At 42.1% G+C, this 18,243-nt stretch overlaps 1 protein-coding gene across 5 annotated transcripts in view; it reads left to right on the top strand.

Moving 5' to 3' along the window:
- The window catches only part of sphkap (SPHK1 interactor, AKAP domain containing), a 236,123-nt gene that overhangs the window by 154,333 nt on the left and 63,547 nt on the right, over positions 1–18,243 (top strand). The gene's annotated exons all lie outside the window — the stretch shown is intronic.

The following is an 18,243-nucleotide window of genomic DNA, read 5'->3' as shown; positions in this document are numbered from 1 at the left end:
CTTCATTTAATGTGTAGGAGAATCCCACTTGAGTAGCTTCCAAAGGACCACAGGACAGAAAAATGGTGAATGGTTCAGATTGAGCAAACATCGACCAGCAACCCCACTTCTTTCCCTGGGAAAATTATATTTATGTGCCAACACAAAGAAGCTAAACATCGTAGGTTGTAAAATAAAAAAAAATAAAAAATAAATAAGGATAAAAAAATACATAAATAAAACATACTGTGAAATGAAGACAATAGAAGTTGGGGAAAAAAGATCAGTGCTTTTAAATGTTTAGACCAGTAGAGCTGCATAAAGGGATGCCGAAACTCATATCATCGCAAAGACTAAAGCCACCAAGATACCTTGCCAATAAAAAAACCACAGCTGTGAGCCCACAGTTTATAGCTGCAAACTTATTTTCTCTCTCTTCCTTATTAGAAATGTTCAAGCTCAATTTCAACGGATGAGACACCTCTGTGTTAAGTTTGTTTCAGGACTTTTAATTTAGAAAACAATGTCCATCTAAGGTTTCTAAAATCATTCACGATTGGATTACCTTGATGTTTACATTTTGCTTTCGAAAAAATTTCCAACAATTTTATTGAATTACAAAAGGGATTTGCCTAGTAAACAAGTATTCATTCTTCTTCTGTTCATATCGCACCGTCCTGCAGGGCCTGGCTTTGTCATGATTGCCTGACTGTTTAGTAAGTTTCAAATTTAATTGTAGGAGGTCTTATGTCAATCAATATAACAGTACCACTGATTGGCATTTACATCAACACATGTTAAGCCTTATTGTAGTTAATGCAGTAGTGCTGCTGCATCACCAAATGGTACAATTAATTGCACTGTATTGAACATGTTGTGCTGTTTTGTGCAAACAAGCTGTCTTTATTTTAAAAGACTTATTCAAAAACGCAAGTCTGAATTTAGAATACATCAGCTGCTTTTGTAGCCACTAAAGCCTGAGTTATACTCCCGCGTTGCGGTGACAGCGCAGCGACTATGGCGTCATTCGACATTCGATAGTTCTGCGGTGAAGGAACGCGTTGCTCTGTAATTCACCGCCAAGCCACTAGAGGGATGTGGCGTTATGTTTGTATGGTTTTGGGGCATGCTTGTTGACTTCGTTAGTCGGAGAAAAAATAAACAATGCAAGATGGAACTCTTGAAAGTAAATATTCTGCTCATCAACACTGAATAAATATTGAACATACAAATGTTGAGGGGCAGGCGACGTAAAAGACTGTTTCGAGGCGGTCTGGCTGACTTTTGATGCCGCACAAAGAGTTTTAGACTTGGGTGGAGAGAGCTAGCTGTGGCGGCTAGCTTCAAACTGGCGTCGAGCACTGCGTTCAAGGTCTGCAAAGCCCTCCAGCCCGATTTGTTTGCCATGTCCTACAACCAGCCAGTGGGAAGCCATAGCATATTTCTGGCGTCTATGGAACTTCCCAAACTGCGTTGGGAGCCTAGACGTTATCATAAATAGCACCGAGGCACTCTCAATCAGTGATGATGTATCGTGTGTGAACTGTCTGTTATTGAAAATTAAAGATCAAAACAACTCTTTTGACACCAAATCTGTGCTTTATTCTTCATATACTTGAAGTGTGACACGTAAATAAGTCACAGACTCACAGCAAACATATGTACACAATAAATGATGACGTGCACCAACCAAAAATACAACATAGTGATAAAAAGTCGGCAGTTTTTGGCCGACTGGGTCACCGCTTCGTGTGGCCACTCGATTCCGAACACACACGTCTCTGTGGTTCTTCCATTTTTTTTTTTTTTTCAATCGCCGACCTTGCCATTTGGCAATCACAATAATGTCTTGACGAGACTTGCTCTTCGATGATACTCCCGTCGGCTTGGTCCTTTTTTGCGTGTAGAAAATAATGTTTGATTCTATTCTACAGTGGCGGTGATTTGGCGCTAAACCGGAAACAACAGTCTGAGCGGACCAATCACAGTCCGTTTTCGACACGTCATACACGTCTACGCGACGCGAAGGTTAGAAAATTCGAGAGGCGCGCGTCAGGCTACGGTGTAGGGTCGTAACTCGGGTCTTCCTTGACGGCGCAGGTCTGACGCGGACGTATAACTCGGCCTTAAGGTGATGGCTGGTGAACACAAACATAATTGCATGCCTACTTATCTTTTACATTTGAATATACAGTGGGGCAAATAAGTATTGCACAACCACTAGTTGTGCAAGCTTGTAATTGACAACATGGGTAAACCTCAACCATGAGAGACAGAATGTGGGGAAAAAAAATACTCAGAAAATCACATTGTTTGATTTTTAAAGAATTTATTTGCAAATCATGGTGGAAAATAAGTATTTGGTCAATGCCAAAAGTTAATCTCAATACTTTGTTATGTACCCTTTGTTGGCAATAACAGAGGCCAAACGTTTTCTGTAACTCTTCACAAGCTTTTCACACACTGTTGCTGGTATTTTGGCCCATTCCTCCATGCAGATCTCCTCTAGAGCAGTGATGTTTTGGGGCTGTCGTTGGGCAACACGGACGTTCAACTCCCTCCACAGATTTTCTATGAGGTTGAGATCTGGAGACTGGCTAGGCCACTCCAGAACCTTGAAATGCTTCTTACGAAGCCACTCCTTTGTTGCCCTGGCTGTGTGTTTGGGATCATTGTCATGCTGAAAGACCCAGCCACGTCTCATCTCCCGATACATGGCCCCATTCATTCTTTCCTTTACACAGATCAGTAATCCTGATCCCTTTGCAGAAAGACAGCCCCAAAGCATGATGTTTCCACCCCCATGCTTCACAGTGGGTATGGTGTTCTTCGGATGCAATTCAGTATTCTTTCTCCTCCAAACATGAGAACTTGTGTTTCTAACAAAAAGTTCTATTTTGGTTTCATCATCCAAATGCTCTCTAGCGAACCGCAGACAGGCCTGGATGTGTACTGGCTTCAGCAGGGGGACACGTCTGGCAGTGCAGGATTTGAGTCCCTGGCGGCGCATTGTGTTACTGATAGTAGCCTTTGTTACTGTGGTCCCAGCTCTCTGTAGGTCACTCACTAGGTTCCCCTGTGTGGTTCTGGGATTTTTGCTGACCGTTCTTGTTATCATTTTGATGCCACGGGGTGAGATCTTGCATGGAGCCCAAGATCGAGGGAGATTGTCAGTGGTCTTGTATGTCTTTCATTTTCTAATAAATGCTCCCACAGTTGATTTCTATACACCAAGCGTTTTACCTATTGCAGATTCAGTCTTCCCAGCCTGGTGCAGGTCTACAATATTGTCTCTGGTGTCCTTCGACAGCTCTTTGGTCTTTGTCATAGTGGAGTTTGGAGTGTGACTGACTGAGATTGTGGACAGGATAATGAGTTAAAACATGTGTCATTAATACAGGTAATGAGTGGTGCCTCGTTAGACCTCGTTAGAAGAAGTTAGACCGCTTTGACAGCCAGAAATCTTGCTTGTTTGTAGGTGACCAAATACTTTTTCCCACTCTAATTTGGAAATAAGTTCTTTAAAAATCAAACAATGTGTTTTTCTGGGTTTTTTTGTTTTTTTTTCCCACATTCTGTCTCATGGTTGAGGTTTACCCATGTTGACAATTACAGGCCTCTCTAATCTTTTCAAGTGGGAGAACTTGCACAATTGGTTGACTAAATACTTATTTGCCCCACTGTACTGTATATATATGGCAGAGGTCAGGAACCTGTCTCGTGAGCCATATCTAGCTCTTTTGATGAGTGCATCTGGCTCTCCGCCAACCCGTAATTTCACATGTGGAACCGGCCGGCTCGTTTGACATGAACTAGCTGTGATGGTCCATTCACACATTTTTCATGTACCTTCAAACATACGTTGCAATAATATGCTTCAATTCAGTGCCCATTGGTGGTCCTCCCGTTGCGGATTGCAAGGAGATGGGTGTTAGTACAAAGCTCGTCTTGCGCCTTAAGTCTCCGTTCAGTCAGCAGCGGGTTTGGCCTTCACTGTCTTAGTGTGAGAGGCATGTATTTGATTTTTGTATTATCTTGGTTTTGTTTTTGAATTCTGCAAGTAGGTGTTTTGATATGTTGATGAATGACTCCTTCGTTTACCAGTCACCATCTGTGAACGGGTTTTCCACGCTTTATTTATCCCGGGTTTTAAAAACTTGCAGCAGTAGTGGAGTTTAGAGATGCAATCCACTTTTTGAATCTATTTTGCACTCATTTAATTTCTCCAGTAGTAATGCAATCACCCTTACTGGGTACTCGGCTGCAAATGTCTTTCCACATTACTGCTTTTGTGATTTGACAACTTCTCACTACAGCACAAACATTCAGAAAATCCTTCCGCATTTGCAATGAATGCAAATTTATTTGGCCTAAGAAACGTTAAATCCTGTGTTCTCCTCAGTTTTTTTCTCATTTCCTCTTTGGAATCCATGTCCCATCATATAGTCGCCGGTTTGTCTACAACAGCTGCCCTGCTGATAGAAACGTAGCCTGAACTCCAGACTCACCGCTGTTCCAGCTATAGAGTCTGGGACCCAGCTCCTTATTGGCCTCTCCACCCGAACGAAATCGTCCGTACAATCAGACTCGTTTATTTGCGTGACGTGTTCTTAACAAGCAACGTCACTCTTGCGGGTCGGAAGACGTCTCCACAACTACACAGATGGTGAACAGGAGAGCCAAGAGTATGTTCCTATCAGCAGTAAATTCAGTTTTAAATGACCAAAAACACATTAAGTCGCTAAAACCAACAGTATGTCGCGCGCTAGCCATGCTGAATGAACTTCTCCATTCTCCGCTCTCCTCGTAAGTTTACGTCCTCGCGCTAGAGTTTCTTGTCGCTTTACCAACGTCACATCTGCCCATCGCTGATTGGTCCACTCCGCTGTGTTTGCTGTGGCTTGCTCTGCCCTGGGAATTTGATCCGCTGAACAGTCGCCAGACTCTATAGCTGGAACAGCGGTGAGTCTGGAGTTCCAGGTTAATAGAGACGTGCGTCGCCAGCTATGACGCAAATCTTTGTTGACAGAAATGTTGAATTGTAATAATTACTGTACACATTTTTACAGCATTGGAAAACGTGAAGATTGTTTGTGTCATGTTTGTTCTCCGACAGAAACCATGTTAAAACAAAAAATATATTTCCCTCCCCAATCTTTTTCCATTTTCAAACATTTTTGAAATGCTCCAGGGAGTCAAAACACGGGTTGCCGTCCTCCGGGTTAAGGTGTTCTGTTTAGCCAAAAAGATATCTACTGTGTTTTTGTATTCATGGGTCTGGCAAAAAGTCTTTTTAATCCCATGTATGCCATCAACCTAAAATTAAATAAATGAATTAAATTAATTAGAGATAGCTATTGTCGTCATCTTTCATGTTTTTCTAATGTGGCCCTTTTTATCAAATTAAAATTAAATTATTCCATCCATCCATCCATTATCTTCCGCTTGTTCCGGGGTCGGGTCACGGGGGCAGCAGCTTTAACAGGGAAGCCCAGACTTCCCTCTCCCCAGCTACTTCAACCAGCTCCTCTGGCGGGATCCCAAGGCGTTCCCAGGTCAGCCGAGAGACATAGTCTCTCCAGCGTGTCCTGGGTCGTCCCCGGGGCCTCCCGCCGGTGGGACATGCCTGGAACACCTCCCCAGGGAGGCGTCCAGGAGGCATCCGAACTAGATGCCCGAGCCACCTCAGCTGGCTCCTCTCTACGCGGAGGAGTAGCGGCTCGACGCCGAGTCCCTCCCGGATGACCGAGCTTCTCACCCGATCTCTAAGGGAGAGCCCGGACACCCTGCGGAGGAAACTCATTTCGGCCGCTTGTATCCGGGATCTTGTTGTTTCGGTCACGACCCAAAGTTCGTGACCATAGGTGAGGGTAGGAACGTAGATCGACTGGTAAATCGAGAGCTTTGCCTTTCGGTTCAGCTCCTTCTTCACCACTACGGACCGGTGGAGAGTCCGCATTACTGCAGACGCTGCACCGATTCGCCTGTCGATCTCCCGCTTCCTCCTACCGTCACTCGTGAACAAGACCCCAAGATACTTGAACTCCTCCACTTGGGGCAGGATCTCATCCCCGACCTGGAGAGGGCACTCCACCCTTTTCCGACAGTGTTAATGGTGCACTGCTTCCCTCTCCTAGGGCGCCGGATGGTGGACCAGAATTTCCTTGAAGCCGTCCGGAAGTCGTTTTCCATGGCCTCGCCGAACTCCTCCCATGTCCGAGTTTTTGCCTCGGCAACCGCCGAAGCCGCAGTCCGCTTGGCCAGCCGGTACCTGTCAGCTGCCTCCGGAGTCCCACAGGCCAAAAAGGCCCGATAGGTCTCCTTCTTCAGCTTGAGGGCATCCCTTACCGCTGGTGTCCACCAGCGGGTTCGGGGATTGCGGCCACGACAGGCACCAATCACCTTACGGCCACAGCTACGATCGGCCGCCTCAACGATGGAGGTGCGGAACATGGCCCACTCGGACTCAATGTCCCCCACCTCCCCCGGGACAAGGGAGAAGTTCTGCCGGAGGTGGGTGTTGAAACTCTTTCTGACAGGGGATTCTGCCAGACGTTCCCAGCAGACCCTCACAATACATTTGGGCCTTCCAGGTCTGGCCAGCAACTTCCCCCGCCATCGGAGCCAACACACCACCAGATGGTGATCAGTTGACAGCTCCGCCCCTCTCTTCACCCGAGTGTCCAAAACATGCGGCCGCAAGTCCGATGACACTATTACAAAGTCGAACATCAACAACTGCGGTCTTGGGTGTCCTGGTGCCAAATGCACATATGGACACCCCTATGTTTGAACATGGTGTTCGTTATAGAAAAACCGTGACAAGCACAGAAGTCCAATAACAGAACACCACTCGGGTTCTGATCGGGGGGGACGTTCCTCCCAATCACGCCCCTCCAGGTCTCACTGTCATTGCCCACGTGAGCGTTGAAGTCCCCCAGGAGAACGAGGGAGTCCCCAGAGGGGGCGCTCTCTAGCACACCCTCCAAGGACACCAAAAAGGGTGGGTATTCTGAGCTGCTGTTCGGTGCATAAGCGCAAACAACAGTTAGAACCCGTCCCCCCACCCGAAGGCGGAGGGAGGCTACCCTCTCGTCTACCGGGGAAAACCCCAATGCACAGGCGCCAAGCCGGGGGGCAATAAGTATGCCCACACCTGCCCGGCGCCTCTCACCATGGGCAACTCCAGAGTGGAATAGAGTCCAACCCCTCTCGAGAGGATTGGTACCAGAACCCAAGCTGTGTGTGGAGGAGAGTCCGACTATATCTAGTCGGAACTTCTCTGCCTCACACACCAGCTCAGGCTCCTTCCCTGCCAGAGAGGTGACATTCCATGTCCAAAGAGTTAGCTTCTGCAGCTGGGGGTCGGACCTCCAAGGCCCCCACCTTTGGCTGCCGCCCAACTCCCTACGCACCCGACCCCTTTGGCCCCTCCCACAGGTGGTGAGCCCATGGCAAGGGGAACCCACGTTGCCTTTTCGGGCTGAGCCCGGGCGGGCCCCATGGGAACAAGCCCGGCCACCAGATGCTTGCCTTCGAGCCCCACCTCCAGGCCTGGCTCCAGAGGGGGGCCCCGGTAACCTGTGTCCGGGCAAGGGAAACTGGAGTTCATTTATGTTGCTCATCATAAGGGGTCTTTTTGAGCCATGCTTTGTCTGGCCCCTCACCTAGGACCTGTTTGCCATGGGTGACCCTACCAGGGGCTTAAAGCCCCAGACAACATAGCTCCTAGGATCATGGAGACACGCAAAGCCCTCCACCACGATAAGGTGATGACTCATGGAGGGGTAAAATTAAATTAATGAATTAAATTAATTAAAGATAGCTATTGTCATCTTAATGTTTTTCTAATGTGGCCCTTTTTATTTTACTGTAATTTGTGGCTAGAAAAAAACTCATTGTTCCATTCTAAAAAAAATGTCTTTAAGTCATTGCATGTAACTCAAATAGTAATTACACGTGAAAATATGCCACAGTTTAAACAATGGCGTAATTTAAGAAATGACTGTTTTACCAACTAAACATATCTAAAAGCATGTTGATTTCATTTCTTAAAATGTAAACGGCAACTGGAGCGTATGAGCTCGCTCGATCGAATCATCTTTTTATTTATTTATTGACCAATCCCGAGAATTCGCAGGCCTGCAAGCGCACCATCGCACCCTTTGCTCTTTTGATGTTCTATAAATATCTTTGTCATGACACATCCACTCAGAATCGTGAGTGCATCCTTTCGTCTGTCTGACTTTTCTGCCTTCTTGGCTTGTGTTTTCCTATTTGCATACAATAATTTAAAAATAGTCTGACAGTGACAAGACGTTGACTGTGAGTTGTACTTTACTGCTGATGCACTCTTGTTTCGTTTCTTTTTTTATAAACTCCCAACTCCCTCAGATGTTCTGGTCTTTCATCCCCACTTTAATTGTCCTTCTATCTTTTATTTCAAGAAAGTGTGCAATGGATTAGTTCTCGCCTCTGAAAAGCCTCTGGATTAAGAAGCGTAGAGTGCAAAAAAAGAGTGAGGAGAGGAAGGACACGATTAAGAGCAAAGAAGAGTAAAATAACAAGGCAAATTGTGTATGCCAATATTTGCATACATAAATCAACCATAAAAAACAATAGGCAATGTATATTCTAAGATTCACCATTATTTGTTTGTCTGTCTTCTATTTAGGAAGATCATTAGAAGCGAGTCACTGTTGCTATGCGACTTAAGTTTCCTTCAGTTTGGAGCCTGTAGATCTTTGCTGTTGTGATTTCATCACAGGTGCTCAAAACACAAGCGCCACACTGAGCTTTTTGACAGAAACAAGGGCAACTATACACCTACCAGTGTGGGCTGAAAGATTAGCACTTCAACACCTGTCAGTGGAACACTCGTTCACATCTATCATCACCGGAATTGCACATTACTCCTTAGAAAGGCACGTCATGATATATAATTCTCCATCCATCCATTTTCTTTATAATACAACCTGCAGCAAAGTCAAAAGCTCTAAGTCGCAGACATGCCACCCCCAAAAAGAAATCATCCTAAACATGTATTTTACAACCATAAGACAGTGTATTTCACTACAATCTGTTTGTAATGCTTCAGTCTGTATAATTTGCAAGACAAACTGGTGAGATTGATTTGGAAATTATTTGCACATTGGTGGTTATATCTTACTAAGAAAATTTAACTGCATGAAATTTAACCCAAATACGCAAAGAAATTGAAATGAATATTGTTTTTGCTCTAATCCTTTGGGCTGCTCTAACCCTCATGCTAAGCTTACTTATTTTTAGACATTGTAGGTGAGATTTATGTGATATTTGATGAAGGTCACTTTTTAAGTTCATGGTGGGTCATGCTAGATGATGAGGGGGATTTTGGATGTTGGATAAACCTTCTCCTGCTTCCCCTCCTCTTTGACGCATGCTAGTTCATTGACAGTTAATAGAACTGTCATTATACGAGCTTAATTTTTGGGGTATGCACCTCATAAAATAATTTGTACCTGCTGCCAATTAGATTAATGGAAACCATCAATGTCATGTGACACAAGATCCTCAACATTCATGACATTAGCAGATATTCCAGTGCTGAATATAACTATAGATTGTCCTGTTGTTGTGTGCTTGTACTTGTACCGTATTTTTCGGACTATACGTCGCACCTAAGTATAAGTCGCACCAGCCAAAAAATGCGCAATGAAAAGGAAAAAAACATATATAAGTCGCACCGGAGTATAAGTCGCATTTATGGGGGGAAATTTATTTGATAGAATCCAGCACCAAGAACAGACATGTCATCTTGAAAGGCAATTTAAAATACAATAGAGAACAACAGGCTGAATACGTGTATGGTATGCTAACATTACGTGATGCTAGAAGTTAGATCGGGCCTAAAAAATCCAGCCCAGCACGACCAGCCCGCGGGTATTAAAGCCCGACGCGGCCCGAGCCCGATCAATTAACTTGATTTGCTTACCCGAGCCCGAAAACCCCCCAAATTTTATGTTTTATTTGTGATGACTCAGGAGAAGGAGGAAATGCGGAAATGCGATGCGTGGTTGCGTTTTGTGTGATCATGTTTGTGACGATGAGGTGCATATATGCATAATGATAACAAATTAAAGCCTGTCTTTTGCAACAAATTCTCCCAGTTCAACAAGACTGTAAGATGGATATTCAATTAACATTTATATCTTTTATATTTGCGTGTTTGTACAGGCGGATAGTGGATTTGAGATTAATTGTGATCTCCTCCAGTTGGCAGAAAAAAAACGCAAGTTTTCTCAATGTTTAAATAGTCTACATATTTTTCTGATCATTATAAATGCATTTACACAACGAAATAACGCTGGAAAAGTTTGCTAAATATATTTCTCGTATGAGACCAAACCGCCACATTCGTTTACATTCAGCGAAGCCGAAACAGGTTTCCGTATAGAACCTTCAACAATCAATTTGAATCCTTTCCATATCCCACTCCTACCGCAGTTGTTTGCTTTTCAATACCCCTGTCTTTAGTTTGTTTTTCACTCCTATAGCTGCTCCATATTGCAAAGGAAATACCAGGATGCTTGCTAAGGGCGCCGCAGGGCGCTGGGAGTGGAAGATTGAAAAGAGAGCCACTGCGTTCATGTGCGCAGGCATGCACAGCGCCAAATGATTTATTTTATTTAACATCCATACATCGTCTTAGTACAAATATATTAATATATATTTATTAAAAAAAAGTTAGCGAGAGAGAAGTTGGCCTGACCCGACCGTAAATAATCACACATACTGTAAGTCGCTCCAGAGTGACAGAGTCTGCCAAACTATGAAAAAAACTGCAACTTGTAGTCCCAAAAGTACGGTACTCAATTTGTTTCATTCTGCAAGAGAATCTCCTCTACGCACAAATTTAGTTAGTTCCAGGACCTGGTTTGTAAATCAGAAAGCACATATTATCATTCAAATAATTCGTCCCACAGCCCAAAAACTTAGCATTTACACATAGCAAAACGAATAAATTCTAAATACAAATTGGAACAATAATAATGATAATAATAATAATGATAATAATAATTATGTAATGAATCAGGTTCTAGTTGCTAGGCACGAGACAGAGGAAGCAGTTGCGTATCGCAAAAACAGGATTTTATTGATGTTGGCAGGCAAAGAAAACAATCAGGTCAAGTGGTAAGGGACAGTAAACATGCAGGAGTGTGCTGAATTGCTGACGACCTGACACTGAATGCTATTTGTACGTGCCTTATATACTTGTTCTCAGTTGTTCTTTGTGACATGTTTGTGTTCTCAGTTGTTCTTTGTGACGCATTAAGGAGCACACAGACTTTGTGATGCATGCTTTGTGACACATGAGTGTGATGGAATATGCTGACACTTAATAGAGAAAGGCCAAGCACATGACACTGATGTGGCGTTTGTGTTTTGCATGCTGTTCATGAACGCACCGTGTGACTGACGACATAATGAGAGAGGTGCTGAAGAGTTTTTACTTTCTCATTTCATGTCGTTAATGTTGTGTCGGCTACAGCGCACATTAGCCGTGTTGTGTTGCAGAATTTCTGAAAAAAAAATATTAAAAAAACCTGACGAACCTGGCGACTTCCTTGCTGATGTTACAATAACAATAATTTTCACCTTAACTTATAAAGACGAAAAACGGAGGAGGACCGTCAATATCGTAGACATATTCCGGCTGTATCGTCGAGCCCGTTCACGGACGCGCACACCACGCTCATATTTTTCTATCATTTCCATCTTAATTTCAATGCTAAGCGTCATCTTTTTCCTTTTTTCAACACCTGTACTAACCTTCTTGGGACCCATGTTGATTTCTCTCACAAAAAAATCCACCGTGCATCCATCTCGCGGGAAAACAGTGAAATTGCGATGCTGTCAAAAATCGTCTTATTTCGAGCATATTGTCAAATGTCGAGACAAATGACGAGTCAAATTTTAAGTCGGATGTTAAAAGGATCTTATGTCAATGAGATCATATGTCTAGGTCCCACTGTATAAATATAAATAACAATTACTGACAGTCAATGCAAAGCAACTCAACGAGTTCTGGCAAGGATTATATTTTGGCCATGTCAACACCTAGTAGGGTTTTTTAAAACCGTAGATCCTGCCCTAAAAAGTCCGGAAAAAATAATTACGTCTACACCAGCACGTCTGTAGAAAAAATAAGCTTCCACAGCCAACCGCATTCATTCGTTTTTAAGTACATTCATAACAATGCACGAAAAATAATGGCTCATAGTACGCCCATCCTTTGCATGTGTTCTGCTATATGAAGCACTACAAGAGTTTGTAAATAAATCGAAGCAAAAAGTACCTGTCTAATAATTAGATCTAAAGATAAACTTTGTAAACATTGGTCTCATGTGTGACGTAGAAATGAAGTTTGTCACAGACAGTGACGCTTCCACAGTTAAATCTTTGGTTATCAGTGTCCACATGACAGAAAAACGCAGAATTCACACATCTTCACTTTGGACGGAGTTTTTAAGAACCGTTCTTTCAATGCCCAGAATGTGCATGTGCGTGTGGATGATAGGCCAAACTGTACAAAAAGTTCTTCTTTTTGCCAAATACCCTGCTATGTGTAGACATGTCCTATGTCTTTAGCGGATCAAGGTGTTCATCCTATTGTAATTCTTTATTGACTCCGTCATTAAAAAGCATATACTCCACCAAGACTAAAAATTAATAGTTAATAGCACTTCACGGGATTACTAGAGTTCTACTATTGTTCATTCATTGAGTGGAATATCGTTTTATAAGATATTTCATGCATCAATAAACACTCATCTTCAAACACTAGAGTAAAAGTGACTTTCAAGTTGGGCATGGAGAAGATATAGGAGCCAGGCCTAAGAAAAAAAAGCATTTCTCTGTTTTACAGTTCTTAAATAAAAACTTGTGCTGTTTTCTTATTTGACGAGGAATTTTTATACTCCGCAAGAGACTAAAATACTGTTGTCATTTTAGGCAATATTTACGATGGGGCACATCAAAAAATAAAAAAAAAATAAAAATTGGCAGCTGATTCGAAATTTCTGTAAATTGGCTGCATGGAAAAAAAGATATGCTACCCTATAAACATACAATAATTGGCAATTACTCAAATTAAAAGACCAAAGAATTAAGTAGATTTATTGACTTGTTCATGAATCAATTCAGCCCTTACATGCACACACAGGACCTATGTTGTCTCGCTACCCTTTACTGTAATTCTGAATAAGCATGACTTTCTATCATTTCTGTGTCTGAAATAGAGAATTGAAGGTCACAGCGATTTTCACGCCCTTCTGATTTTTCACTGGCCTCCGTAATGAACCAAGGAGAGGGATTGTGGCAAACTAGAGACACTGCAGAGTACTTTGATGTCATTTTGTCTTGCCTTACCTACCATTTTATGTGGTTGTGCACACATTTGTTTTACCCATCTCCTGGAATGAAGTCTCTGAATTTACTTTTTAAATTTGTATAATTTTATACCACTTGTGCAGCCATTTGCGCACAGCTGTCTGTAGTGTTCCTGTTAAGGAGGTTAGATTCTGAGTCGAGCTAAGTAAAGCTTCAAGATCTTTATTGCTGACTGAAAGAGATGCTCTGTGGTGGTATGTTTTTAGAGCTCTTGAACCTCAACTGGTGTTAACATTTTTGACTCATTCATAAAGTGGACGTCTGCAATTTAGCATAAAGGTCATTATTTAACAATCGCTCCATCACTCAAGCAGTAATATTCAAGATATACATCCATTTGTGGTCATTAGGTTGTAATACACACTGGGGCAGGATTTCCAACCAGTTATAGGGTCCAGAGAAACAGAGAGCTCTTCACGCTCACATTCATATCCATGGAAAATGAAAAGCCCAGGTGTCGAACTGCAGATCAAGAGGCCAGAACCATTCTTTCGTCGCATTTGTGTTGCCAACCCTAGCAAACTAAACTTCATGTTTTTTTGTAAGATGGTGTTATTCTTTCCATTTTGCCAAAATTTGAAGTGACATGATAAGCATTTTAAAGAACTTCCTCATTACTTGAGCAACATTCATAGACATTGTTTGATTTCCTAAATTACCCACTACTTCTGTTTTAAAATTAAATGTGCTGTTATCACAATGTATACCGAGTCTCAACATTCGTAGGGGTGATATAACAGCATTACCTGAATATACTAGTACACTTTTTGCTGGGGACTGGACATTAATATGACCAAACAGGGGGTCATGGCTACATTTCTCATGAATATGAACCAAATTAATTGATAGGCTAAATGATCAATGCAAAATAAATCTGTATTGACATTTACTAACTTTTACATGAATTGGTTTAGGTGATACGCCGTTTGATTCAAACCTTTGTTTTCAAGAACTACAAAAGAAACATTTCAAAAGTTCCAGAATAAATGTCCGGATTTTATTAGCAAATTTAAATTGCAATATTTGAACATAAATTATATTAACATGCACAATAAATACAAACTGAAGTATCCAGGTATGCCACAAATAAACATTTATCTTAAGACCACTCAACAGTTTCTGTCTATGTCGAAATAAAGAAATTAAATAGTACTGAAAGAACTTCTAGGTCAGGGAATAAGGAAACTAAATAAAAATGTAGCTTTCCTTTAGGTAAAACACTACTGCTTTTGTCCACAAGCACAGCCAACGCCCCTCCCAAAAAAATGAAAGCCCTTTTGGGCTGGTTTAAGACCACATAAATTAAAATAAAAATGAACTACATTTCTCACAGTTTAATTAACCTAAACAGTAGAAAGGACATACAGGACGATACTTCTCTCTAAGCAGCTTCCCACTCGAGTTTTGCATTTTAATTCACACAGTTAATGTTATGCAAACTCTGATGCAAGTCAGACTTTCAGTGGCAAAATTAGTGTTGTGTTCCCCACCTCAACAACTTTGACGTCTTTTTACATTACTTACAGTGGCTACTACTGCTGCTGGTGGAGGGAGACAGAGGAGGCAGCATGTTGTCAACATGTTGTATTTCTCTCGGGGCTGTGCGTGTGTGTGTGAGGGGAGGAGGGGGTCAAGTCAAACAAATGTGCGTTTGAGGGATAAAAATGGACTGGCAGATTTAGCAAGTGAAAAGGTAAATAATAGTCTGAATTTAATGAAAATAATTCACTTAATAATGGTAGAGTCAGTTCTATGCCAAGACGATCTAAATTACTTATATAACTGAAGTCATTTTATAATGCAAATAAGGTTGCTTAAAGGTTGGTGGGGACAATTTGAGCAACCTGAAAAGTTGGTAGTGTTATGTCCCTATTGTCCTTATGCAAACCTACACCCTTGGTGACTCTCAAAGACTTGTCAGTATACTTTGAAAAAGGTCCCCCTTTACCCCATAAGTAACCACCCACCCACCACCCGTTTCAGCTCAATATTGTCACCTGTGCACCCCACAGTCAGTCATAATCCAACTGCTACCATGGGTAAGATCAGAGAGCTTTCGAAAGAACACCAGAGAAAAAAAAATTCTTGAGCTCCACAAAGCTGGAAAAGGCTATGGGACCATTGGAAAGCAGCTTGGTGAGAATAAATCAACAGTTGCAGCAATTGTTTGAAAATGGAAAAGGCTTAAAATGACTGATAATCTACTTCGGAATGGGGCTCCACGTAAAACCTCTTCTCGTGGGGCATCACTCATGATGAGAAAAGTGACAGCTCAGCCAAGAACTACATGGCAGGAACTGGCCAATGACCTGAAGAGAGCTGGATGCACAGTTTCCAAGGCTACTGTCAGTAGAACACCAAGGTGCTATGGTTTAAAATCATTCATTGCTCAGAAGGTTCCCCTGTTGAAGCCACTACATGTGGAGGCCCGTCTGAAGTTTGCAAATGACTATCTGAATGATGCAGAGAGCCCATGGTAGAAAGTCATGTGGTCAGATGAGACCAAAGTAGAACTTTTTGGTGCAAACTTGACTCTTCATGTGTGGAGGAAAAAGAAGGATGAGTACAATCCCAAGAACACCATCCCCATTGTGAAGTATAGGAGTGTAAACCTCATGCTTTGGGGCTGCTTTTCGGCATAGGGGACAGGACGACGACTACTGTATAAAGCCGAGGATACATGGGGAAATGTATCATTAGATTTGGAGCCACATTCTCCTTCCCTTAGTCAGAGATTTGAAATGTGTCGTGGCTGGATCTTCCAACATGACAATAATCCCAAGTCAACAGCCAAGCTGACCAAGGGTGGCTGCGTAAAAAGCATATCAGGGTTCTCGAGTGCCCTTGCCAGTGTCCAGACCTCAATCCAATAGAAAATCTTTGGATGTAGCTGAAACTTCATGTTTCTCAACGACAGCCCCGAAACCTGACAGATCTATAGAAGATTTGTTTGAAGGATTGGGCCTAAATCCCTGTTTCCATATGTGAAAACGAGGTGAAGAACTACAGAAAGTGTCTGACCTTTGTAATTGCAAACAAAGGCTTCTGCACTAAATATTAGCACTGATTTTCTCAGGGGTACAAATACTTATGAACCCCAGTAAAATTACAAATAAGTTAATAAAAAAATCATACGAGGGGTGTTCAAAAAGTAATGCACCCAACTTTATTATGTACAAACAAATTATAATAGCAACATGTATTATACATCAAAAGAAAGGTACAAGTATGGGGATTACATTTTTACTTCTCCACATAGTCTCCACCTCTCTCAAGAGCTACAGTCCACCTATGAACGAGGGCATGTATACGAGTGTTGTAGAACTCAGCCAGTTCATCTCTAAGCCAATTCTTGACAGCAGTTTTCACTTCATCATCATTGCCATATCGGTTGCCCCGGAGTACTTCTTTCATTGGACCAAAGAGGTGGTAGTCTGACGGTGCCAAATCAGGAGAATATGGCGGATGTGGTATCACAGTCCATCCAAATGAAGTGATGACCTCCATGGTCCTGATGCTTGTGTGAGGACATGCATTGTCATGCTGGAGGAGCACATTGGCCATGTCCAAGTTGGGCCGAACACATCGAATTCTTGCTTTGAGCTTCCTAAGAGTCTCAATGTATACCTCAGAGTTAGTGGTTTCCTTCGGCAAAAAAATCCACAAACCCTAACCCTCAGAGGGGTTTCTCCCTCTGCAACAAGGAATTCGATTACAGCTCTTTGTTTCTGACGAGTTTCAAGAGGGGCAGCCATTTTGGAAGCTAGTTTAAGCTTTAAAAATCTGAAAATACAGAAACACATACAACAATCGCAAAAACGTGTGTCCTATCATGTTTGTGCCAAATATAAACAAGATTGGTAAAATACTGTACGAGCAATGCACTTGAGTGCATTACTTTTTGAATGCCCCTCGTACAATGTGATTTCCGGATTTTTTTTAGATTATGTCTCTATAAGTGGAAATGCATCTATGATTGAAATTTCTGACTTCTACCTAAGGGGTGCAAATACTTTCAATCCACACTGTAAATATATATAGAAATATATTTGTCTGCTTTCAGTATTGGTAGTGATTTATTAATCTGTATGTCAATTCTTAGATAAAATACATTTGAGCGTGTTATACTTTTACTGGCGTTTGTAGGGGTCAGGTTACGTCTTGCCCCCAAGTGGTCTTGAAATGCCTCAATTAATTAAAAAAATACAAATAATTTTCTGTATGATGCATCCATAGAAAAGAACCATTGAGGCAGCTTTGATTTTTTTTTCTCAGCTCAGAACACAGACGTGAGACAAGTATCATTACAGGAAGCCTTGCCCATATTATAATAAAAAAGCAATGACCTTTCCCAACTCTTGCTTTTATTTTTACACATGACAATCAATTTGAAGAGCTCGAGATGAGGACAAATGTGTTGATGAAAGTCTCAGCAGGGAGCAACTCTGCCTATTTCCTTCCTGAGATTCTTTTCTGCGTTCCTAAACAGGTTTGGTGCTTTCATTATGCTCGTGGCTACGAAAAAAAAAAAAAAGCGTTTGGAAAGATGGCTTACACACAAGGGGCCTCATCTTTCTAAAAGATACACATGCGCGCCGGTGTAAAACAAGATGTGAGTTACTGTATATTTCTGTGCTAGTGCAGACCATGCCACAGGTGTTTTGGACTTTTTCTCATTTTAAGGAGACAGAGGAGATTATAGCAGCCATGAAAGGGTTTTACTAGTTTCGGCGAGTGTGTGGAGAGTTTAATGTTCGTGAACTACAGTTCTAACCAAAGCGCTTTGAGAAATCCTTAAGGCTTAGTCGGGAGAGGTTTGAAATCCTCTTTTCG

This window comes from Corythoichthys intestinalis, chromosome 6 (genome assembly GCF_030265065.1).
Source record: "Corythoichthys intestinalis isolate RoL2023-P3 chromosome 6, ASM3026506v1, whole genome shotgun sequence".
In the NCBI taxonomy this organism is placed as follows: Eukaryota; Metazoa; Chordata; class Actinopteri; order Syngnathiformes; family Syngnathidae; genus Corythoichthys; species Corythoichthys intestinalis.
The sequence above is the reverse complement of the archived record's forward strand: the minus strand, read 5'-3'. Positions and strand labels throughout refer to the sequence as shown.